Source organism: Sturnus vulgaris, chromosome 3, assembly GCF_052056855.1.
Source record: "Sturnus vulgaris isolate bStuVul1 chromosome 3, bStuVul1.hap1, whole genome shotgun sequence".
NCBI classification, from domain to species: domain Eukaryota; kingdom Metazoa; phylum Chordata; class Aves; order Passeriformes; family Sturnidae; genus Sturnus; species Sturnus vulgaris.
Window position 1 is genome coordinate 27,912,572 of NC_142245.1, and position 7,521 is coordinate 27,920,092.

The window sequence follows — 7,521 nt, forward strand, 5'->3', positions numbered from 1 at the left end:
AGAAGCTGATCACTTAAGCCTTTAAATGCTTAGCTTAAAAAAAATGAACTCTATAACCTGTTTTCAAAAGTGTATTGTGCAACACTGAGATAAGGTCACACAGCCAAACACAAGTTTTGGAAACTTCACTGCTGTACTGAGATTTCCTGTAAAATTCAGCTTTCTGAGTATTGACTATGGTTCATTTCCTAATTGCATGATTATGTGCATTTTTATCCCAGACCATTGCTGTAGTAAAAGAGGAAGTCTCTTTTTCTGTGTCTATGATAATCAGTGCAATACCTTGTTTAGGATACTTTGTCTAAAAATCAGTAATTTGCATTATTTCTTTAAACTTTCCTGTGTTGATAAACTGGGGGTTCAGAAGAAAATATTATTATATGAGTAAACACTGCCAAGCTGCAGTCTAAAGAGGCAGATGGGGAATAGATCAGGGTATAAAACATTCCTAAATCTGGAATTTCTTGGGTTTTGAATCCTTGACTGCTCCTGTAATGCTCTTTTCCATATTCTTATGTGGGTTTTTTATTTATGAGGGATCCATTTCCTTTTGTATACATATGTATATTGACAGTGATAGGAAATCAAGCTTAATCCTTCAGCCCTGAATCCAGTCTTTACTGTTACATGCAATTTTATTTACTTCAGGGAGGTACATAATGTGACCCTTGTTTCATTTGCTTCTGGTCTTTAAGTAGTTTCACATATATATACTGTTTGTTTTCTCCAGGGAGAGCTATTCCTTGGCTTACCTTGGCTGGATTTGCTAAGCCTGTTGTAAGTCTCCATAAAGTGAAATCTACAGCAATATCTGAAGCCTAGCATATATTTCTTTATCAGAGTGATTTCAGTAATGTATATGCTGTTGTGTGATTAATAGCTCATGATTTGGTGACAGAAGGGTTTAAGTGTTATTGTCACATCCTAGTCACATCATCACATCTATTCAGAAACAAGGGAATTGAGAGGTAAGATTAGAGGCTTTTCCCAGATCTTTTAAGTGGTTGTTTCCAGTGTAGAAATGGATACATATATTTTATATAATATTTATGTGGTATTTCATTATATCCACCGTTCTGTGTGTTTTCAAGAGAAACATCATTCTATGTATTTTCATAATTAATAATATGTAACATGAGAAACTTGTGTGGAGCAGAGCTTGCTGTAAATTTGTAGCACACATCCTTTTCGGTATTGTTTGCAGTCCTGGCATCTATCTTGGGTTTGTATCTTCTCCTGAGGACACTGTTTCTAAATTCACATCTCTCCTAGAGAATCACAACAGGACCTCCTTTGTATCTCCCATGGAATCCTGAGAATGCTGTCTAAAGTGTTAGTTTAACTTTATCGGTAGAAAACAGAACAAAACAAAAAAAACCCAAATTTGTTTGCGTTTTCTAAACTTCTGAATGGTGTTCCCATCTGGCCAGTGGGAGATAGTGTGCAGAGCTACCATTTAAATTGCATCTCTGTTGCACTGTCATTGAATTGAGAGGGGAGTGAAGCCATGTTTATTGAGTCTTTCTGATATTCCTAATAGGCTGGAAAAAAATAAAGAGCCTTGTCCAACAATATGTTAATTTTGAAATCACTATGTTTGAATGTAGCTGATCTGTGATTTTTTAAATATTTCTGGAGCTATATATGAGCTGTACTTGAAGATTTTTAAAACTTGGTTTCCTAAAGCCAAGTTCCTAAAAGATAGCTTAACAAATGCACAAGTGATTGAAAAGTTATGAAAATACCAGTGTTTGAATCCAGCATGATAGAAATTTAAGTATTATTTTATATAACTGGCAGTTATACAGATGGTTTTGTCAGATTAATATTGTATCATAGCACTGATAATTTGAAGTCGGTTCAAACAAGGCAAATCCAGGTGCAAATTCATCAGTACCTACCACCTTGATGTTGTGGTCAGTGATGAAATATATGGATAGTAAGTGTTGATGTTATTTTTTTAGCCATTCCCCAGACTATTTCACGAATGGGCAAAAAATGAATAAATCTATGAAGGCAAGAACTGTGAAACTCAGTAAGAAAGAAATAGTTAAAACAAAAGAGCTTCCTGTGATGTATTATCTCAGAGATAAATGGTTCTCAAAACTTATCTCCTAAACTCTCCAGAAGAGAGGCAGCACACCAAGTGACTGTGTCATGAACACTTCCAGGAATAAAAGAGGATGACTTTGCAAGCAAAATTTAAAAAGACAAATCCCCATTTTCTATTTAAACCCAAAATCACACTTGAAATACAATCAGCTCAGTTAAGTGATGGACACCTATTCATAAACAGAAGCTATCAAGTTATTAGTTTCCAATTGCCAGAATTCTTCATAGGCGTGAGCTAGAAATATTGAAATATTGTTCAAATGTTTCTTAATAATGTGCTAGCTGCAGGAGAGCTAAGCCCAGGAAATCAAAGAGTGAACTCCTCTGGCTCTCACCTGTGAGACAGTCTGCAAGTAGGAATGAATGACATAACTTGCTAGGAAAAATATTTTCCTGATTTTCCATATGGAAGAAAAGTTGGTTCACCTTGCCAGAGTGCTGCAGAGCACTTGGTGGCTTAATCAGAACTGTTCAGAGAGGGTGTGACACTTTGGGATTGGATCCCCAAATATGTGGTTCTTAAAGCCTACTGTCTACTGAGAAGAGAAGTGGCAATCAAGATAACATTTCACTTAAATTTTTTTGTGCTTTTCTTGTTTCTGCAGTTTAAGCTGATAGTGATGGGTGTAGTCTCACCACACATCTCTGTACCACATCACCACACTACTCTCTGTAGTATCTGTTGAACCTTAAATATTAGCTTTCCTCTGCTACACAAAAGAAAATTGTTTTCTGTTCACGAAGAAATCAATAGTGCCATGTCTGACTGTATAATTAGTGAAATTTTTTGGGTCTGGAAAATACTGTACTGCAAGTTTATTCCTCAGCTACTTCTGTCCTTTACCCTCTCTCCTTCATTCAAGATGACAAAGAGTCTGCCTCAAAATGCATCTCTGCTTGGAGAGTAAACCTCTTACTGCCTGCAGCTCTCCCCAGATAAATAATATCACACATTCTTTCAGCAACTGACCTATCCTTTTGTACCAGGAAAAAGAATTTATAGTAAAAGAATCATCTAGTGTTCTCCTAGCTGAGCCAATACTAAGTAGGTATAACTTTATAATTGATCATATGAATCTCAATAAAGTGTCATAGAATTAAAAGAAATTGAATGTGCTGCGAGAAAAAAAATGAAAACAAGTGTGTTGTCAGAAAGCTTAATTTTAACTTATTCTTTCTAATCTTGCTAGTTTTACACAATTCACTTTTCATGTAATTTTATGGTTTTTGAAGAAAGTTTTTCTTTCTCTCTTGGATTCAACGAGAGTGAAAGGCTTTTAGAGCTTTGTAAAGTTTTAAACAGGTGGAAAAAACAAGGAGTGATTGATTTAGTATAGAATAGAGATGTTCTCACTCTGGATCCAAAGAACAAATCATGTCAGAGTATTTTCTCTGTCTAGTTAGAGTAAAAAAAATTATTCATTATCTTGACAGCTTTGCTGCCAGTCCTCATCAATGTAATAAAATTGCAAGCAGTAAAGAAAACAGAAAAAATAATTTTCTTAACCTTCAAATGAAGTTTCAATTTATGTATTGTATAAAGGCTTGAGTGAGTATTTTGTCCTATTCAGCTAGATGTTTGCACATAGACAATAGCATCAAGTAGCAGTACTATAGCAGTTCACTTGTTCAGTGTCCAGTGCTGTTAAACACAATATATCAGCTTCATGGCAGGTCCGTGTAATCACAGATCCATCGATTCAAGAGAGTTTTGACTTGCTCATACCAGTGAATAGGTTATTTTTTTATATGAGATCATATTACTAAAAGCTTGCCAAGAACTTAATACCATGTTGGGGTTAGATTTGTAGAAGCTTACTACATCTTGTGACCTCAATTTACTTAAACTTGCATGTTTTCTCCTCTGGTAAGACATAAATAAACCAGCACTGGAACACTACGCCAGCTGCAGAGAGCACAGTGCAACTCAGGACACTTCCATGGCCACCCCTTTCGGAAGGTTAAGCGCCTTGTCCCTCCAATAAGCCAAGATCCCTGGCAAAAGTCCAGCAGCTCGTTGTGTTGTGATGGAAAGGAACACTTGGAAGCAACCAATTCACTGTCCAGGATGTTAAATTTTTTTTTTCAATAAAACAAGACTAAATTTAAGTAAAGTAAAAGGGGTAACTTCTAAGCCTCACCGGGGAAAAAGTGGTAAGACCTGTTTTGCTGGCTAACACAGGGTTTAGCAAAAATGACTACTTAAACCAGGTCAAGCCAGTCTCACTCTGTTAAACCATCATATCCTCTAGTTTCCATATAATTAAAATTAAGTGGTTTTTTTTTACTTTTTCTTTTTTTTTTTCCCCCATCATTTAGTAACAGTAAGCCTAAATAGCATCTTCCTGGGTTTGGTTTTATTTCCGTGCTGTAGTAGAATCTCATGTAACAGACCTGAGGAGGTCTGGGATCCCAGTCTTGCTTGCTGTGAAGAGGCTGCTTTGAGGCCTTAGAAGGAGCAGGATGAAGAATAACACACTCCTGCAATCACCAGGTGGTGAATGGACCCTTAGTGATTTTTGCCAGACTGCCTTTAGGGCTCTTGGGGAAACCTTTGATATTACACTTAGACTCTCTTTCTGGCAGGGTGGATTTAACTGAAGTTTGGTGGCTGGAAGAGAAGGGCATCTGCTTTCAGTCACTTGTGGAGCATGATATTGTTGACACTTGGTCAAAATCTACTACTTGGCAGTTTTTATGGTTTATTGATGTGGAGTTTGTAGAATTTAAAGTTTAACATATTTAGTAAAAGCAGTTGTTTTTTCACTGTTGTCTTGGTAAGAGTAAGACTACTATCTCACCAATAAGGCTAATATGAAAAGTGCAAAAGAAGCTGATTGTGTTGACTCTGATTCCTTGGTAACTTACATAAAATGGAATATTCACCCCAGTGGTGAACTGATTTCAGAAACAAAAAGGACTTGGGAAACGAAAAGTCTAAAAAAGGTTCTACAGTAGTAGTAAATTACATATTAAACTTATAGATAGACGGGACATAAACATGGTGCTTAAAATCACACTCAAATAAAGGAATTATTTCCTGCTTTGAGTGGAGGGACCATCCTCATTCTGATGGCAACTTTGCTGCAAAGGACATCTTATGACTGCACTTTCCACACAGAGAAGACTTTCCCTGCTGCTGTGCTCTTGAAGAACTTTTAAAATCTCTTCATAGTTTGTAGAATTCCAGCATTAATGCAACATGTAAAGCACTGCACATGCCCTCAGAAAATGCACATCCCGAAGCACTGTCTGTGTGCTTGCTCCCAGACTTGCTTCACACTCACAGCATGACCAGAGTGATTGGACCAGAAAACATTTTGAAGCTAGCAAAGTAAAATCATCCTAAAAAATAACTTGTTAAATAGTAATGAAGCTGTTCCTAGCTAAGTAATAGTCAGAAATGAGTGTTTCTAGCAGCAGGGTAATAAACGTAGAGAGAGAAAAATAGATTTTTTCCTAGGAGTTTTCTTTCTTACTCTGGCATTGTGTTTTTGTCTTACTTCCTAAACTATGGCAGCTGAAATAATTTTGTTGTTTTATTAGGAATATGTTTTGTCTGGCTTTAAACTTAGAATGAAAAAAACAAAACAAGTCCACCTAATGTGGGAATGGAAGCATTTTTTGAGTCAGTGTCAACTTTTTTTCATTGGACAATAAAAAGCTAAAGATGATCCCGTGTTAGAAAAGCAAAATGCATGTATTTCAAAAAATACTTCAAAAACAAATGTGCTTTTGCTTTTTTATTTCTTTAATTTATTTTTTTTATTACTTTAGAATATTCCTATCATTTTCAGTTTCAAGTATTCTCTTAGGAGGATAATCTTTTACAACCCTAATGTTTCAATAGATCATATGAATCTGTGTAAAATTCCCATTGACATAAATACCTGTACTTTGCAAGACTAATTGTTTTTGTTTGGTTTTTGTTTTGGTTTGTTTTTTTTTTTTTGTAAACTGGATTTTCTGGTAGGCTTTTTTTGGTTGGTTAGTTGTTTTTGCTTTTTGTGGGAGGATGTTTGTTTGTTTCAACCTGCAGATTGAAATCAATCTATACCTAGGTGTTCATCCCTGGCTTTGTTCCTAGTATTCCAGTGTGATCAGAAAATATGTACAGGGAAAAGAGATAGTAAAAATATAAGGTCCCATTGTGCAGTTGAATCTATTCAAATTGTCATTTCAGTCAGTGCAGAGTCTATAAATCCGTCTGTTTGGAGGCTTTAAACAATAATGAGTTTTATTCACAACATGATATTCTAAAAGAGGTTATTATTTTTTTTCATTTTCCCACTACATTCTTCAAAGCACAGGCTTTTAATGAAAGCTTGTGCTTGATCAGTGCAGTTTTTTTCACTATGTTTTTATATTTGATCTGAATTGTTGCACATTAGCAGATGTCACAGTTCGTTGATAGATGGAGAGAAGGCTTTGTAATTCTTTTACAGGGTTTGAAGACTTGAAATACACAACTCCTGTTCATTCTTTTCTTTTTAATATTTTAATGCTTTGATATTAGTCCGTGAATACTAAATGAACACTATTCAGAGCCTGACAGCCCAAAACAAGGTAATTTTCAGTCTTTTTTCCAGAATAAACATGACCCTTACATTTTAGGCTGTCATTCTTCTTTCAAGCTACTGCAATCATAAATTGAATCCTTCTTCAGATTCTGTTAAAATAATTATTATAGTAGTATAGTTACTCTTCAGGTACATTGCTGCCTTTACTAGGATAATGATCCTTAAGAAAATTCCATTTTCTGAATGTCTTTGTATATGTATGTAAATCACTTAATTTTTTTGCAGTCTGGAAGAATAGAAAGTGTCTGCCAAGTCAGATCAATGGTCAGTCCAATCCATTTTGTTGCTACTGACACAAGGCAATAAAAGAGGTTATTTAGAGCAGGCATGGAAGTGCCACTCTCTGCAGTCTATTCCCTTCATAGTCCAGCAGCATCCAGAGTTGTACAAGGATATTAAAATGTGCTATTCTACATTATCCATTTCAGTATCTGCTTACATACCTGTTGTCCATAAATGTTTCTAATTCATATTTGGAGTAGCTGGGACAATCTGCCTCCACAGCTACAGCAGCAGAGTCCTATGAAAAAACACTTTTGTGGCTTTTTGTGGGTTTTTTTTGTGTAGTTTTGAGGGGACTTTAATTCTGTTATTTATTAAAATTGTTGAGCAGGGTTTGTAAACTTCATGAACTACAGTTTCTAAGGTTAATTTGCCCCATCCGTTTGGTTGCATTCTCAGCTTGTAATGGCACCAGATGGTTGCAAGTTTTGTGATGGTAGAAATAGCAAGAGTCTAGTGTAAATTGGATATTTCCACCTTGTAATTTCTCTCTTGTGATTTGAAGCATGTTACATCTTCCCTTTAACCTGGAATGCTACTTTTCTGA

At 35.6% G+C, this 7,521-nt stretch overlaps 1 protein-coding gene across 2 annotated transcripts in view; it reads left to right on the forward strand.

The window, feature by feature from the left end:
- PRKCE (protein kinase C epsilon) overlaps positions 1-7,521 on the forward strand; it is a 283,897-nt gene that overhangs the window by 205,611 nt on the left and 70,765 nt on the right. The gene's annotated exons all lie outside the window — the stretch shown is intronic.